Source organism: Triturus cristatus, chromosome 6 (genome assembly GCF_964204655.1).
Source record: "Triturus cristatus chromosome 6, aTriCri1.1, whole genome shotgun sequence".
Classification (NCBI taxonomy): Eukaryota; Metazoa; Chordata; class Amphibia; order Caudata; family Salamandridae; genus Triturus; species Triturus cristatus.
The window spans coordinates 882,648,145-882,664,413 of NC_140589.1; the positions used below are offsets into that span (position 1 = coordinate 882,648,145).

At 45.9% G+C, this 16,269-nt stretch overlaps 17 non-coding genes across 17 annotated transcripts; 9 read left to right on the forward strand and 8 right to left on the reverse strand.

The window, feature by feature from the left end:
• The first annotated feature begins 233 nt into the window (after positions 1–233).
• On the forward strand, positions 234–340 carry LOC146818719 (U6 spliceosomal RNA). Its single transcript, XR_014963692.1, has one exon. It is a non-coding gene; the product is annotated as a U6 spliceosomal RNA (small nuclear RNA).
• A 1,013-nt stretch (positions 341–1,353) lies between these two features.
• Positions 1,354–1,426, reverse strand: TRNAR-ACG (transfer RNA arginine (anticodon ACG)). Its single transcript has one exon. It is a non-coding gene; the product is annotated as a tRNA-Arg (tRNA).
• Positions 1,427–2,200: 774 nt separating this feature from the next.
• Positions 2,201–2,307, forward strand: LOC146818721 (U6 spliceosomal RNA). The gene has a single exon (XR_014963693.1). It is a non-coding gene; the product is annotated as a U6 spliceosomal RNA (small nuclear RNA).
• Positions 2,308–3,314: 1,007 nt separating this feature from the next.
• TRNAR-ACG (transfer RNA arginine (anticodon ACG)) lies at positions 3,315–3,387 on the reverse strand. The gene has a single exon. It is a non-coding gene; the product is annotated as a tRNA-Arg (tRNA).
• A 774-nt stretch (positions 3,388–4,161) lies between these two features.
• Positions 4,162–4,268, forward strand: LOC146818723 (U6 spliceosomal RNA). The gene has a single exon (XR_014963695.1). It is a non-coding gene; the product is annotated as a U6 spliceosomal RNA (small nuclear RNA).
• Positions 4,269–5,275: 1,007 nt separating this feature from the next.
• On the reverse strand, positions 5,276–5,348 carry TRNAR-ACG (transfer RNA arginine (anticodon ACG)). The gene has a single exon. It is a non-coding gene; the product is annotated as a tRNA-Arg (tRNA).
• Positions 5,349–6,122: 774 nt separating this feature from the next.
• Positions 6,123–6,229, forward strand: LOC146818725 (U6 spliceosomal RNA). Its single transcript, XR_014963696.1, has one exon. It is a non-coding gene; the product is annotated as a U6 spliceosomal RNA (small nuclear RNA).
• A 1,007-nt stretch (positions 6,230–7,236) lies between these two features.
• On the reverse strand, positions 7,237–7,309 carry TRNAR-ACG (transfer RNA arginine (anticodon ACG)). The gene has a single exon. It is a non-coding gene; the product is annotated as a tRNA-Arg (tRNA).
• A 768-nt stretch (positions 7,310–8,077) lies between these two features.
• On the forward strand, positions 8,078–8,184 carry LOC146818727 (U6 spliceosomal RNA). The gene has a single exon (XR_014963697.1). It is a non-coding gene; the product is annotated as a U6 spliceosomal RNA (small nuclear RNA).
• Positions 8,185–9,191: 1,007 nt separating this feature from the next.
• TRNAR-ACG (transfer RNA arginine (anticodon ACG)) lies at positions 9,192–9,264 on the reverse strand. Its single transcript has one exon. It is a non-coding gene; the product is annotated as a tRNA-Arg (tRNA).
• A 772-nt stretch (positions 9,265–10,036) lies between these two features.
• Positions 10,037–10,143, forward strand: LOC146818729 (U6 spliceosomal RNA). The gene has a single exon (XR_014963698.1). It is a non-coding gene; the product is annotated as a U6 spliceosomal RNA (small nuclear RNA).
• A 1,007-nt stretch (positions 10,144–11,150) lies between these two features.
• TRNAR-ACG (transfer RNA arginine (anticodon ACG)) lies at positions 11,151–11,223 on the reverse strand. The gene has a single exon. It is a non-coding gene; the product is annotated as a tRNA-Arg (tRNA).
• A 774-nt stretch (positions 11,224–11,997) lies between these two features.
• Positions 11,998–12,104, forward strand: LOC146818731 (U6 spliceosomal RNA). Its single transcript, XR_014963699.1, has one exon. It is a non-coding gene; the product is annotated as a U6 spliceosomal RNA (small nuclear RNA).
• Positions 12,105–13,111: 1,007 nt separating this feature from the next.
• TRNAR-ACG (transfer RNA arginine (anticodon ACG)) lies at positions 13,112–13,184 on the reverse strand. The gene has a single exon. It is a non-coding gene; the product is annotated as a tRNA-Arg (tRNA).
• Positions 13,185–13,952: 768 nt separating this feature from the next.
• On the forward strand, positions 13,953–14,059 carry LOC146818733 (U6 spliceosomal RNA). Its single transcript, XR_014963701.1, has one exon. It is a non-coding gene; the product is annotated as a U6 spliceosomal RNA (small nuclear RNA).
• A 1,006-nt stretch (positions 14,060–15,065) lies between these two features.
• On the reverse strand, positions 15,066–15,138 carry TRNAR-ACG (transfer RNA arginine (anticodon ACG)). Its single transcript has one exon. It is a non-coding gene; the product is annotated as a tRNA-Arg (tRNA).
• Positions 15,139–15,912: 774 nt separating this feature from the next.
• Positions 15,913–16,019, forward strand: LOC146818735 (U6 spliceosomal RNA). The gene has a single exon (XR_014963702.1). It is a non-coding gene; the product is annotated as a U6 spliceosomal RNA (small nuclear RNA).
• Positions 16,020–16,269: the final 250 nt, after the last annotated feature.

Here is a 16,269-nt window from a genome sequence, read left to right on the forward strand (position 1 = left end):
TAGCCTGAACCATGAGCCTTTGCAACCCTGGCATAATCTACATACTTCCAATTGGTGAAGTCTTGGACCACAAATGCAGTGAAGAATAATGGATTGTTACTCTTCATGCATTTTTGCCCATTGGCTCAGATTTGAATGCTTACTGGCCATACGAGCATCTCTGCCAGGCCACCCTATGTCTAGAGACCGTAGATTTAGAGAGTTTATAAACATTGTAGGTTCATCAATGAAGTGTGCTCGCTTCGGCGGCACATATACTAAAATTGGAACGATACAGAGAAGATTAGCATGGCCCCTGCGCAAGGATGACACGCAAATTCGTGAAGCGTTCCATATTTTTACCAGCTTTCAGGAGAGAAATGTTCTATGTTTTCAAGACTAATTGAAATAATAAAGCAGGTTCCAGTGCTTTCCTCCTAATATCTATTTTTCAATTTGTCTCTCCTCAACATTTTTAATGTATTTACCTCGCAGTAATGAAGGTGCACTCTATGGCCAGCTGCATTTAGCAAGGAAGCCTGCAGGACTTCTGGGACTTTTCTTTCCCTTCTTCAGCCTCCCTGTCATTATTCTTCACAACCCCCAAATCTATACTGCTGCCAGCGATGCGTTGCTTTGTGGGAAGCAAGAGAAAGAGAAGGGGAGGGCCTATGCAAATGATGGCCTCAGGGCTGTCTGGGAGTCCCTTTTCAGCAGTACTGTTAAAATCCGCCTTGCAACCAGATTGGTCGGGTAAGCTGAAAAACACCAGGCATGATTGGGCACCAGGTCCTCTAGGCCCTTGGAGGACATATCGGCGCTGCATCCCTCAGTTTCTGAGGTCCAAGAAATGTTCACCCTCCACCCTAATAGAGAGGTCTTGGCCGATCGTGGCCGAACGGGGCAGAAGGGAGCAGGGCAAGATGCTCATGCTCATGATCCTGCTCTAATAATGAACTGCCTTCCTCTCTCCTTACCTGTGGTTCTGCCTGGCTGCTTGGTTCCAGTTGTAGGCCTACATCCCACAGGCAATTTGCTTGTCCCTCTCACACATGTAAATGGGTCAGCACTCAAGTGCACACACCTGCCTGCACCCACAGACCCTCTCACACACACTTTTCTCAACAAGATTTTTTCCTAGTTTAGAGACTCAGAGACCCATGTTGAAATACAAAAGCAGCACACCACATGACGGCCTTCACATAGAATCCAGCAGCAAATGGGAAACTTTTAACTAGCCGTGGTCCTATTACTGCAGCCCTACCATGGAACGACTGCTGGATGAGTCCTGCTCGAGAATATTGAACCTACAACAAGTCTGAGGTAAATAAGAATTCCACAGGAATACCATAAAACAGGGACCTATGACCCTTTCGAGCCAGATAGGAGTCGAACCTACAATCTTCTGATCCGTAGTCAGACGCGTTATCCATTGCGCCACTGGCCCCATGTAGGATTACCCATACTTTTGTCCTTAAGAGGACCAGAAGTTGTGTGTGTGTGTGTGTGTGTGTGTTTTAAAACACCATTCCATCAACCTTTTTAGCCACGTTTACTGCTCACAACCAGAAGACACAAGTAAACCCACCTGACCTCCTGAAATTCTGTTCTGTCAGGTGTTCCTAACTTATACAAAGGACTTTAGGAGGACGAAGGACCTAAAAGTCAGGGGAAATGGTCCTAGGTCCAAGGAAATGTTTTAGATCAGCCTCAGTTTCTTAAATATTCTGCATTAACATCATCAGTTCCACGTCTGTGTGGAGCTGATCTTGAGGACTCCTTAATCAGCAGGCGGGTACAACAATAAAGTGTTTAATATTACAATACAGGCGAAAATTCAGACACCTTGTCATAGGCTCACCTTGTCCAGGGACCCAAGCATGCTGCCTTTCACCTCTCAGAGCCCTTCACCTAACCTACTGTGCAGCTGTCTCACCTTTAATATCACTGTTCCACAGGCAGCATGATGTCACAATGTTCCTTGTCAGTAGCCTGAACCATGAGCCTTTGCAACCCTGGCATAATCTACATACTTCCAATTGGTGAAGTCTTGGACCACAAATGCAGTGAAGAATAATGGATTGTTACTCTTCATGCATTTTTGCCCATTGGCTCAGATTTGAATGCTTACTGGCCATACGAGCATCTCTGCCAGGCCACCCTATGTCTAGAGACCGTAGATTTAGAGAGTTTATAAACATTGTAGGTTCATCAATGAAGTGTGCTCGCTTCGGCGGCACATATACTAAAATTGGAACGATACAGAGAAGATTAGCATGGCCCCTGCGCAAGGATGACACGCAAATTCGTGAAGCGTTCCATATTTTTACCAGCTTTCAGGAGAGAAATGTTCTATGTTTTCAAGACTAATTGAAATAATAAAGCAGGTTCCAGTGCTTTCCTCCTAATATCTATTTTTCAATTTGTCTCTCCTCAACATTTTTAATGTATTTACCTCGCAGTAATGAAGGTGCACTCTATGGCCAGCTGCATTTAGCAAGGAAGCCTGCAGGACTTCTGGGACTTTTCTTTCCCTTCTTCAGCCTCCCTGTCATTATTCTTCACAACCCCCAAATCTATACTGCTGCCAGCGATGCGTTGCTTTGTGGGAAGCAAGAGAAAGAGAAGGGGAGGGCCTATGCAAATGATGGCCTCAGGGCTGTCTGGGAGTCCCTTTTCAGCAGTACTGTTAAAATCCGCCTTGCAACCAGATTGGTCGGGTAAGCTGAAAAACACCAGGCATGATTGGGCACCAGGTCCTCTAGGCCCTTGGAGGACATATCGGCGCTGCATCCCTCAGTTTCTGAGGTCCAAGAAATGTTCACCCTCCACCCTAATAGAGAGGTCTTGGCCGATCGTGGCCGATCGGGGCAGAAGGGAGCAGGGCAAGATGCTCATGATCCTGCTCTAATAATGAACTGCCTTCCTCTCTCCTTACCTGTGGTTCTGCCTGGCTGCTTGGTTCCAGTTGTAGGCCTACATCCCACAGGCAATTTGCTTGTCCCTCTCACACATGTAAATGGGTCAGCACTCAAGTGCACACACCTGCCTGCACCCACAGACCCTCTCACACACACTTTTCTCAACAAGATTTTTTCCTAGTTTAGAGACTCAGAGACCCATGTTGAAATACAAAAGCAGCACACCACATGACGGCCTTCACATAGAATCCAGCAGCAAATGGGAAACTTTTAACTAGCCGTGGTCCTATTACTGCAGCCCTACCATGGAACGACTGCTGGATGAGTCCTGCTCGAGAATATTGAACCTACAACAAGTCTGAGGTAAATAAGAATTCCACAGGAATACCATAAAACAGGGACCTATGACCCTTTCGAGCCAGATAGGAGTCGAACCTACAATCTTCTGATCCGTAGTCAGACGCGTTATCCATTGCGCCACTGGCCCCATGTAGGATTACCCATACTTTTGTCCTTAAGAGGACCAGAAGTTGTGTGTGTGTGTGTGTGTGTGTGTTTTAAAACACCATTCCATCAACCTTTTTAGCCACGTTTACTGCTCACAACCAGAAGACACAAGTAAACCCACCTGACCTCCTGAAATTCTGTTCTGTCAGGTGTTCCTAACTTATACAAAGGACTTTAGGAGGACGAAGGACCTAAAAGTCAGGGGAAATGGTCCTAGGTCCAAGGAAATGTTTTAGATCAGCCTCAGTTTCTTAAATATTCTGCATTAACATCATCAGTTCCACGTCTGTGTGGAGCTGATCTTGAGGACTCCTTAATCAGCAGGCGGGTACAACAATAAAGTGTTTAATATTACAATACAGGCGAAAATTCAGACACCTTGTCATAGGCTCACCTTGTCCAGGGACCCATGCATGCTGCCTTTCACCTCTCAGAGCCCTTCACCTAACCTACTGTGCAGCTGTCTCACCTTTAATATCACTGTTCCACAGGCAGCATGATGTCACAATGTTCCTTGTCAGTAGCCTGAACCATGAGCCTTTGCAACCCTGGCATAATCTACATACTTCCAATTGGTGAAGTCTTGGACCACAAATGCAGTGAAGAATAATGGATTGTTACTCTTCATGCATTTTTGCCCATTGGCTCAGATTTGAATGCTTACTGGCCATACGAGCATCTCTGCCAGGCCACCCTATGTCTAGAGACCGTAGATTTAGAGAGTTTATAAACATTGTAGGTTCATCAATGAAGTGTGCTCGCTTCGGCGGCACATATACTAAAATTGGAACGATACAGAGAAGATTAGCATGGCCCCTGCGCAAGGATGACACGCAAATTCGTGAAGCGTTCCATATTTTTACCAGCTTTCAGGAGAGAAATGTTCTATGTTTTCAAGACTAATTGAAATAATAAAGCAGGTTCCAGTGCTTTCCTCCTAATATCTATTTTTCAATTTGTCTCTCCTCAACATTTTTAATGTATTTACCTCGCAGTAATGAAGGTGCACTCTATGGCCAGCTGCATTTAGCAAGGAAGCCTGCAGGACTTCTGGGACTTTTCTTTCCCTTCTTCAGCCTCCCTGTCATTATTCTTCACAACCCCCAAATCTATACTGCTGCCAGCGATGCGTTGCTTTGTGGGAAGCAAGAGAAAGAGAAGGGGAGGGCCTATGCAAATGATGGCCTCAGGGCTGTCTGGGAGTCCCTTTTCAGCAGTACTGTTAAAATCCGCCTTGCAACCAGATTGGTCGGGTAAGCTGAAAAACACCAGGCATGATTGGGCACCAGGTCCTCTAGGCCCTTGGAGGACATATCGGCGCTGCATCCCTCAGTTTCTGAGGTCCAAGAAATGTTCACCCTCCACCCTAATAGAGAGGTCTTGGCCGATCGTGGCCGATCGGGGCAGAAGGGAGCAGGGCAAGATGCTCATGATCCTGCTCTAATAATGAACTGCCTTCCTCTCTCCTTACCTGTGGTTCTGCCTGGCTGCTTGGTTCCAGTTGTAGGCCTACATCCCACAGGCAATTTGCTTGTCCCTCTCACACATGTAAATGGGTCAGCACTCAAGTGCACACACCTGCCTGCACCCACAGACCCTCTCACACACACTTTTCTCAACAAGATTTTTTCCTAGTTTAGAGACTCAGAGACCCATGTTGAAATACAAAAGCAGCACACCACATGACGGCCTTCACATAGAATCCAGCAGCAAATGGGAAACTTTTAACTAGCCGTGGTCCTATTACTGCAGCCCTACCATGGAACGACTGCTGGATGAGTCCTGCTCGAGAATATTGAACCTACAACAAGTCTGAGGTAAATAAGAATTCCACAGGAATACCATAAAACAGGGACCTATGACCCTTTCGAGCCAGATAGGAGTCGAACCTACAATCTTCTGATCCGTAGTCAGACGCGTTATCCATTGCGCCACTGGCCCCATGTAGGATTACCCATACTTTTGTCCTTAAGAGGACCAGAAGTTGTGTGTGTGTGTGTGTGTGTGTGTTTTAAAACACCATTCCATCAACCTTTTTAGCCACGTTTACTGCTCACAACCAGAAGACACAAGTAAACCCACCTGACCTCCTGAAATTCTGTTCTGTCAGGTGTTCCTAACTTATACAAAGGACTTTAGGAGGACGAAGGACCTAAAAGTCAGGGGAAATGGTCCTAGGTCCAAGGAAATGTTTTAGATCAGCCTCAGTTTCTTAAATATTCTGCATTAACATCATCAGTTCCACGTCTGTGTGGAGCTGATCTTGAGGACTCCTTAATCAGCAGGCGGGTACAACAATAAAGTGTTTAATATTACAATACAGGCGAAAATTCAGACACCTTGTCATAGGCTCACCTTGTCCAGGGACCCAAGCATGCTGCCTTTCACCTCTCAGAGCCCTTCACCTAACCTACTGTGCAGCTGTCTCACCTTTAATATCACTGTTCCACAGGCAGCATGATGTCACAATGTTCCTTGTCAGTAGCCTGAACCATGAGCCTTTGCAACCCTGGCATAATCTACATACTTCCAATTGGTGAAGTCTTGGACCACAAATGCAGTGAAGAATAATGGATTGTTACTCTTCATGCATTTTTGCCCATTGGCTCAGATTTGAATGCTTACTGGCCATACGAGCATCTCTGCCAGGCCACCCTATGTCTAGAGACCGTAGATTTAGAGAGTTTATAAACATTGTAGGTTCATCAATGAAGTGTGCTCGCTTCGGCGGCACATATACTAAAATTGGAACGATACAGAGAAGATTAGCATGGCCCCTGCGCAAGGATGACACGCAAATTCGTGAAGCGTTCCATATTTTTACCAGCTTTCAGGAGAGAAATGTTCTATGTTTTCAAGACTAATTGAAATAATAAAGCAGGTTCCAGTGCTTTCCTCCTAATATCTATTTTTCAATTTGTCTCTCCTCAACATTTTTAATGTATTTACCTCGCAGTAATGAAGGTGCACTCTATGGCCAGCTGCATTTAGCAAGGAAGCCTGCAGGACTTCTGGGACTTTTCTTTCCCTTCTTCAGCCTCCCTGTCATTATTCTTCACAACCCCCAAATCTATACTGCTGCCAGCGATGCGTTGCTTTGTGGGAAGCAAGAGAAAGAGAAGGGGAGGGCCTATGCAAATGATGGCCTCAGGGCTGTCTGGGAGTCCCTTTTCAGCAGTACTGTTAAAATCCGCCTTGCAACCAGATTGGTCGGGTAAGCTGAAAAACACCAGGCATGATTGGGCACCAGGTCCTCTAGGCCCTTGGAGGACATATCGGCGCTGCATCCCTCAGTTTCTGAGGTCCAAGAAATGTTCACCCTCCACCCTAATAGAGAGGTCTTGGCCGATCGTGGCCGATCGGGGCAGAAGGGAGCAGGGCAAGATGCTCATGATCCTGCTCTAATAATGAACTGCCTTCCTCTCTCCTTACCTGTGGTTCTGCCTGGCTGCTTGGTTCCAGTTGTAGGCCTACATCCCACAGGCAATTTGCTTGTCCCTCTCACACATGTAAATGGGTCAGCACTCAAGTGCACACACCTGCCTGCACCCACAGACCCTCTCACACACACTTTTCTCAACAAGATTTTTTCCTAGTTTAGAGACTCAGAGACCCATGTTGAAATACAAAAGCAGCACACCACATGACGGCCTTCACATAGAATCCAGCAGCAAATGGGAAACTTTTAACTAGCCGTGGTCCTATTACTGCAGCCCTACCATGGAACGACTGCTGGATGAGTCCTGCTCGAGAATATTGAACCTACAACAAGTCTGAGGTAAATAAGAATTCCACAGGAATACCATAAAACAGGGACCTATGACCCTTTCGAGCCAGATAGGAGTCGAACCTACAATCTTCTGATCCGTAGTCAGACGCGTTATCCATTGCGCCACTGGCCCCATGTAGGATTACCCATACTTTTGTCCTTAAGAGGACCAGAAGTTGTGTGTGTGTGTGTGTGTTTTAAAACACCATTCCATCAACCTTTTTAGCCACGTTTACTGCTCACAACCAGAAGACACAAGTAAACCCACCTGACCTCCTGAAATTCTGTTCTGTCAGGTGTTCCTAACTTATACAAAGGACTTTAGGAGGACGAAGGACCTAAAAGTCAGGGGAAATGGTCCTAGGTCCAAGGAAATGTTTTAGATCAGCCTCAGTTTCTTAAATATTCTGCATTAACATCATCAGTTCCACGTCTGTGTGGAGCTGATCTTGAGGACTCCTTAATCAGCAGGCGGGTACAACAATAAAGTGTTTAATATTACAATACAGGCGAAAATTCAGACACCTTGTCATAGGCTCACCTTGTCCAGGGACCCATGCATGCTGCCTTTCACCTCTCAGAGCCCTTCACCTAACCTACTGTGCAGCTGTCTCACCTTTAATATCACTGTTCCACAGGCAGCATGATGTCACAATGTTCCTTGTCAGTAGCCTGAACCATGAGCCTTTGCAACCCTGGCATAATCTACATACTTCCAATTGGTGAAGTCTTGGACCACAAATGCAGTGAAGAATAATGGATTGTTACTCTTCATGCATTTTTGCCCATTGGCTCAGATTTGAATGCTTACTGGCCATACGAGCATCTCTGCCAGGCCACCCTATGTCTAGAGACCGTAGATTTAGAGAGTTTATAAACATTGTAGGTTCATCAATGAAGTGTGCTCGCTTCGGCGGCACATATACTAAAATTGGAACGATACAGAGAAGATTAGCATGGCCCCTGCGCAAGGATGACACGCAAATTCGTGAAGCGTTCCATATTTTTACCAGCTTTCAGGAGAGAAATGTTCTATGTTTTCAAGACTAATTGAAATAATAAAGCAGGTTCCAGTGCTTTCCTCCTAATATCTATTTTTCAATTTGTCTCTCCTCAACATTTTTAATGTATTTACCTCGCAGTAATGAAGGTGCACTCTATGGCCAGCTGCATTTAGCAAGGAAGCCTGCAGGACTTCTGGGACTTTTCTTTCCCTTCTTCAGCCTCCCTGTCATTATTCTTCACAACCCCCAAATCTATACTGCTGCCAGCGATGCGTTGCTTTGTGGGAAGCAAGAGAAAGAGAAGGGGAGGGCCTATGCAAATGATGGCCTCAGGGCTGTCTGGGAGTCCCTTTTCAGCAGTACTGTTAAAATCCGCCTTGCAACCAGATTGGTCGGGTAAGCTGAAAAACACCAGGCATGATTGGGCACCAGGTCCTCTAGGCCCTTGGAGGACATATTGGCGCTGCATCCCTCAGTTTCTGAGGTCCAAGAAATGTTCACCCTCCACCCTAATAGAGAGGTCTTGGCCGATCGTGGCCGATCGGGGCAGAAGGGAGCAGGGCAAGATGCTCATGATCCTGCTCTAATAATGAACTGCCTTCCTCTCTCCTTACCTGTGGTTCTGCCTGGCTGCTTGGTTCCAGTTGTAGGCCTACATCCCACAGGCAATTTGCTTGTCCCTCTCACACATGTAAATGGGTCAGCACTCAAGTGCACACACCTGCCTGCACCCACAGACCCTCTCACACACACTTTTCTCAACAAGATTTTTTCCTAGTTTAGAGACTCAGAGACCCATGTTGAAATACAAAAGCAGCACACCACATGACGGCCTTCACATAGAATCCAGCAGCAAATGGGAAACTTTTAACTAGCCGTGGTCCTATTACTGCAGCCCTACCATGGAACGACTGCTGGATGAGTCCTGCTCGAGAATATTGAACCTACAACAAGTCTGAGGTAAATAAGAATTCCACAGGAATACCATAAAACAGGGACCTATGACCCTTTCGAGCCAGATAGGAGTCGAACCTACAATCTTCTGATCCGTAGTCAGACGCGTTATCCATTGCGCCACTGGCCCCATGTAGGATTACCCATACTTTTGTCCTTAAGAGGACCAGAAGTTGTGTGTGTGTGTGTGTGTGTGTTTTAAAACACCATTCCATCAACCTTTTTAGCCACGTTTACTGCTCACAACCAGAAGACACAAGTAAACCCACCTGACCTCCTGAAATTCTGTTCTGTCAGGTGTTCCTAACTTATACAAAGGACTTTAGGAGGACGAAGGACCTAAAAGTCAGGGGAAATGGTCCTAGGTCCAAGGAAATGTTTTAGATCAGCCTCAGTTTCTTAAATATTCTGCATTAACATCATCAGTTCCACGTCTGTGTGGAGCTGATCTTGAGGACTCCTTAATCAGCAGGCGGGTACAACAATAAAGTGTTTAATATTACAATACAGGCGAAAATTCAGACACCTTGTCATAGGCTCACCTTGTCCAGGGACCCAAGCATGCTGCCTTTCACCTCTCAGAGCCCTTCACCTAACCTACTGTGCAGCTGTCTCACCTTTAATATCACTGTTCCACAGGCAGCATGATGTCACAATGTTCCTTGTCAGTAGCCTGAACCATGAGCCTTTGCAACCCTGGCATAATCTACATACTTCCAATTGGTGAAGTCTTGGACCACAAATGCAGTGAAGAATAATGGATTGTTACTCTTCATGCATTTTTGCCCATTGGCTCAGATTTGAATGCTTACTGGCCATACGAGCATCTCTGCCAGGCCACCCTATGTCTAGAGACCGTAGATTTAGAGAGTTTATAAACATTGTAGGTTCATCAATGAAGTGTGCTCGCTTCGGCGGCACATATACTAAAATTGGAACGATACAGAGAAGATTAGCATGGCCCCTGCGCAAGGATGACACGCAAATTCGTGAAGCGTTCCATATTTTTACCAGCTTTCAGGAGAGAAATGTTCTATGTTTTCAAGACTAATTGAAATAATAAAGCAGGTTCCAGTGCTTTCCTCCTAATATCTATTTTTCAATTTGTCTCTCCTCAACATTTTTAATGTATTTACCTCGCAGTAATGAAGGTGCACTCTATGGCCAGCTGCATTTAGCAAGGAAGCCTGCAGGACTTCTGGGACTTTTCTTTCCCTTCTTCAGCCTCCCTGTCATTATTCTTCACAACCCCCAAATCTATACTGCTGCCAGCGATGCGTTGCTTTGTGGGAAGCAAGAGAAAGAGAAGGGGAGGGCCTATGCAAATGATGGCCTCAGGGCTGTCTGGGAGTCCCTTTTCAGCAGTACTGTTAAAATCCGCCTTGCAACCAGATTGGTCGGGTAAGCTGAAAAACACCAGGCATGATTGGGCACCAGGTCCTCTAGGCCCTTGGAGGACATATTGGCGCTGCATCCCTCAGTTTCTGAGGTCCAAGAAATGTTCACCCTCCACCCTAATAGAGAGGTCTTGGCCGATCGTGGCCGATCGGGGCAGAAGGGAGCAGGGCAAGATGCTCATGATCCTGCTCTAATAATGAACTGCCTTCCTCTCTCCTTACCTGTGGTTCTGCCTGGCTGCTTGGTTCCAGTTGTAGGCCTACATCCCACAGGCAATTTGCTTGTCCCTCTCACACATGTAAATGGGTCAGCACTCAAGTGCACACACCTGCCTGCACCCACAGACCCTCTCACACACACTTTTCTCAACAAGATTTTTTCCTAGTTTAGAGACTCAGAGACCCATGTTGAAATACAAAAGCAGCACACCACATGACGGCCTTCACATAGAATCCAGCAGCAAATGGGAAACTTTTAACTAGCCGTGGTCCTATTACTGCAGCCCTACCATGGAACGACTGCTGGATGAGTCCTGCTCGAGAATATTGAACCTACAACAAGTCTGAGGTAAATAAGAATTCCACAGGAATACCATAAAACAGGGACCTATGACCCTTTCGAGCCAGATAGGAGTCGAACCTACAATCTTCTGATCCGTAGTCAGACGCGTTATCCATTGCGCCACTGGCCCCATGTAGGATTACCCATACTTTTGTCCTTAAGAGGACCAGAAGTTGTGTGTGTGTGTGTGTGTGTGTGTTTTAAAACACCATTCCATCAACCTTTTTAGCCACGTTTACTGCTCACAACCAGAAGACACAAGTAAACCCACCTGACCTCCTGAAATTCTGTTCTGTCAGGTGTTCCTAACTTATACAAAGGACTTTAGGAGGACGAAGGACCTAAAAGTCAGGGGAAATGGTCCTAGGTCCAAGGAAATGTTTTAGATCAGCCTCAGTTTCTTAAATATTCTGCATTAACATCATCAGTTCCACGTCTGTGTGGAGCTGATCTTGAGGACTCCTTAATCAGCAGGCGGGTACAACAATAAAGTGTTTAATATTACAATACAGGCGAAAATTCAGACACCTTGTCATAGGCTCACCTTGTCCAGGGACCCAAGCATGCTGCCTTTCACCTCTCAGAGCCCTTCACCTAACCTACTGTGCAGCTGTCTCACCTTTAATATCACTGTTCCACAGGCAGCATGATGTCACAATGTTCCTTGTCAGTAGCCTGAACCATGAGCCTTTGCAACCCTGGCATAATCTACATACTTCCAATTGGTGAAGTCTTGGACCACAAATGCAGTGAAGAATAATGGATTGTTACTCTTCATGCATTTTTGCCCATTGGCTCAGATTTGAATGCTTACTGGCCATACGAGCATCTCTGCCAGGCCACCCTATGTCTAGAGACCGTAGATTTAGAGAGTTTATAAACATTGTAGGTTCATCAATGAAGTGTGCTCGCTTCGGCGGCACATATACTAAAATTGGAACGATACAGAGAAGATTAGCATGGCCCCTGCGCAAGGATGACACGCAAATTCGTGAAGCGTTCCATATTTTTACCAGCTTTCAGGAGAGAAATGTTCTATGTTTTCAAGACTAATTGAAATAATAAAGCAGGTTCCAGTGCTTTCCTCCTAATATCTATTTTTCAATTTGTCTCTCCTCAACATTTTTAATGTATTTACCTCGCAGTAATGAAGGTGCACTCTATGGCCAGCTGCATTTAGCAAGGAAGCCTGCAGGACTTCTGGGACTTTTCTTTCCCTTCTTCAGCCTCCCTGTCATTATTCTTCACAACCCCCAAATCTATACTGCTGCCAGCGATGCGTTGCTTTGTGGGAAGCAAGAGAAAGAGAAGGGGAGGGCCTATGCAAATGATGGCCTCAGGGCTGTCTGGGAGTCCCTTTTCAGCAGTACTGTTAAAATCCGCCTTGCAACCAGATTGGTCGGGTAAGCTGAAAAACACCAGGCATGATTGGGCACCAGGTCCTCTAGGCCCTTGGAGGACATATCGGCGCTGCATCCCTCAGTTTCTGAGGTCCAAGAAATGTTCACCCTCCACCCTAATAGAGAGGTCTTGGCCGATCGTGGCTGATCGGGGCAGAAGGGAGCAGGGCAAGATGCTCATGATCCTGCTCTAATAATGAACTGCCTTCCTCTCTCCTTACCTGTGGTTCTGCCTGGCTGCTTGGTTCCAGTTGTAGGCCTACATCCCACAGGCAATTTGCTTGTCCCTCTCACACATGTAAATGGGTCAGCACTCAAGTGCACACACCTGCCTGCACCCACAGACCCTCTCACACACACTTTTCTCAACAAGATTTTTTCCTAGTTTAGAGACTCAGAGACCCATGTTGAAATACAAAAGCAGCACACCACATGACGGCCTTCACATAGAATCCAGCAGCAAATGGGAAACTTTTAACTAGCCGTGGTCCTATTACTGCAGCCCTACCATGGAACGACTGCTGGATGAGTCCTGCTCGAGAATATTGAACCTACAACAAGTCTGAGGTAAATAAGAATTCCACAGGAATACCATAAAACAGGGACCTATGACCCTTTCGAGCCAGATAGGAGTCGAACCTACAATCTTCTGATCCGTAGTCAGACGCGTTATCCATTGCGCCACTGGCCCCATGTAGGATTACCCATACTTTTGTCCTTAAGAGGACCAGAAGTTGTGTGTGTGTGTGTGTGTTTTAAAACACCATTCCATCAACCTTTTTAGCCACGTTTACTGCTCACAACCAGAAGACACAAGTAAACCCACCTGACCTCCTGAAATTCTGTTCTGTCAGGTGTTCCTAACTTATACAAAGGACTTTAGGAGGACGAAGGACCTAAAAGTCAGGGGAAATGGTCCTAGGTCCAAGGAAATGTTTTAGATCAGCCTCAGTTTCTTAAATATTCTGCATTAACATCATCAGTTCCACGTCTGTGTGGAGCTGATCTTGAGGACTCCTTAATCAGCAGGCGGGTACAACAATAAAGTGTTTAATATTACAATACAGGCGAAAATTCAGACACCTTGTCATAGGCTCACCTTGTCCAGGGACCCATGCATGCTGCCTTTCACCTCTCAGAGCCCTTCACCTAACCTACTGTGCAGCTGTCTCACCTTTAATATCACTGTTCCACAGGCAGCATGATGTCACAATGTTCCTTGTCAGTAGCCTGAACCATGAGCCTTTGCAACCCTGGCATAATCTACATACTTCCAATTGGTGAAGTCTTGGACCACAAATGCAGTGAAGAATAATGGATTGTTACTCTTCATGCATTTTTGCCCATTGGCTCAGATTTGAATGCTTACTGGCCATACGAGCATCTCTGCCAGGCCACCCTATGTCTAGAGACCGTAGATTTAGAGAGTTTATAAACATTGTAGGTTCATCAATGAAGTGTGCTCGCTTCGGCGGCACATATACTAAAATTGGAACGATACAGAGAAGATTAGCATGGCCCCTGCGCAAGGATGACACGCAAATTCGTGAAGCGTTCCATATTTTTACCAGCTTTCAGGAGAGAAATGTTCTATGTTTTCAAGACTAATTGAAATAATAAAGCAGGTTCCAGTGCTTTCCTCCTAATATCTATTTTTCAATTTGTCTCTCCTCAACATTTTTAATGTATTTACCTCGCAGTAATGAAGGTGCACTCTATGGCCAGCTGCATTTAGCAAGGAAGCCTGCAGGACTTCTGGGACTTTTCTTTCCCTTCTTCAGCCTCCCTGTCATTATTCTTCACAACCCCCAAATCTATACTGCTGCCAGCGATGCGTTGCTTTGTGGGAAGCAAGAGAAAGAGAAGGGGAGGGCCTATGCAAATGATGGCCTCAGGGCTGTCTGGGAGTCCCTTTTCAGCAGTACTGTTAAAATCCGCCTTGCAACCAGATTGGTCGGGTAAGCTGAAAAACACCAGGCATGATTGGGCACCAGGTCCTCTAGGCCCTTGGAGGACATATTGGCGCTGCATCCCTCAGTTTCTGAGGTCCAAAAATTTTCACCCTCCACCCTAATAGAGAGGTCTTGGCCGATCGTGGCCGATCGGGGCAGAAGGGAGCAGGGCAAGATGCTCATGATCCTGCTCTAATAATGAACTGCCTTCCTCTCTCCTTACCTGTGGTTCTGCCTGGCTGCTTGGTTCCAGTTGTAGGCCTACATCCCACAGGCAATTTGCTTGTCCCTCTCACACATGTAAATGGGTCAGCACTCAAGTGCACACACCTGCCTGCACCCACAGACCCTCTCACACACACTTTTCTCAACAAGATTTTTTCCTAGTTTAGAGACTCAGAGACCCATGTTGAAATACAAAAGCAGCACACCACATGACGGCCTTCACATAGAATCCAGCAGCAAATGGGAAACTTTTAACTAGCCGTGGTCCTATTACTGCAGCCCTACCATGGAACGACTGCTGGATGAGTCCTGCTCGAGAATATTGAACCTACAACAAGTCTGAGGTAAATAAGAATTCCACAGGAATACCATAAAACAGGGACCTATGACCCTTTCGAGCCAGATAGGAGTCGAACCTACAATCTTCTGATCCGTAGTCAGACGCGTTATCCATTGCGCCACTGGCCCCATGTAGGATTACCCATACTTTTGTCCTTAAGAGGACCAGAAGTTGTGTGTGTGTGTGTGTGTGTGTGTTTTAAAACACCATTCCATCAACCTTTTTAGCCACGTTTACTGCTCACAACCAGAAGACACAAGTAAACCCACCTGACCTCCTGAAATTCTGTTCTGTCAGGTGTTCCTAACTTATACAAAGGACTTTAGGAGGACGAAGGACCTAAAAGTCAGGGGAAATGGTCCTAGGTCCAAGGAAATGTTTTAGATCAGCCTCAGTTTCTTAAATATTCTGCATTAACATCATCAGTTCCACGTCTGTGTGGAGCTGATCTTGAGGACTCCTTAATCAGCAGGCGGGTACAACAATAAAGTGTTTAATATTACAATACAGGCGAAAATTCAGACACCTTGTCATAGGCTCACCTTGTCCAGGGACCCAAGCATGCTGCCTTTCACCTCTCAGAGCCCTTCACCTAACCTACTGTGCAGCTGTCTCACCTTTAATATCACTGTTCCACAGGCAGCATGATGTCACAATGTTCCTTGTCAGTAGCCTGAACCATGAGCCTTTGCAACCCTGGCATAATCTACATACTTCCAATTGGTGAAGTCTTGGACCACAAATGCAGTGAAGAATAATGGATTGTTACTCTTCATGCATTTTTGCCCATTGGCTCAGATTTGAATGCTTACTGGCCATACGAGCATCTCTGCCAGGCCACCCTATGTCTAGAGACCGTAGATTTAGAGAGTTTATAAACATTGTAGGTTCATCAATGAAGTGTGCTCGCTTCGGCGGCACATATACTAAAATTGGAACGATACAGAGAAGATTAGCATGGCCCCTGCGCAAGGATGACACGCAAATTCGTGAAGCGTTCCATATTTTTACCAGCTTTCAGGAGAGAAATGTTCTATGTTTTCAAGACTAATTGAAATAATAAAGCAGGTTCCAGTGCTTTCCTCCTAATATCTATTTTTCAATTTGTCTCTCCTCAACATTTTTAATGTATTTACCTCGCAGTAATGAAGGTGCACTCTATGGCCAGCTGCATTTAGCAAGGAAGCCTGCAGGACTTCTGGGACTTTTCTTTCCCTTCTTCAGCCTCCCTGTCATTATTCTTCACAACCCCCAAATCT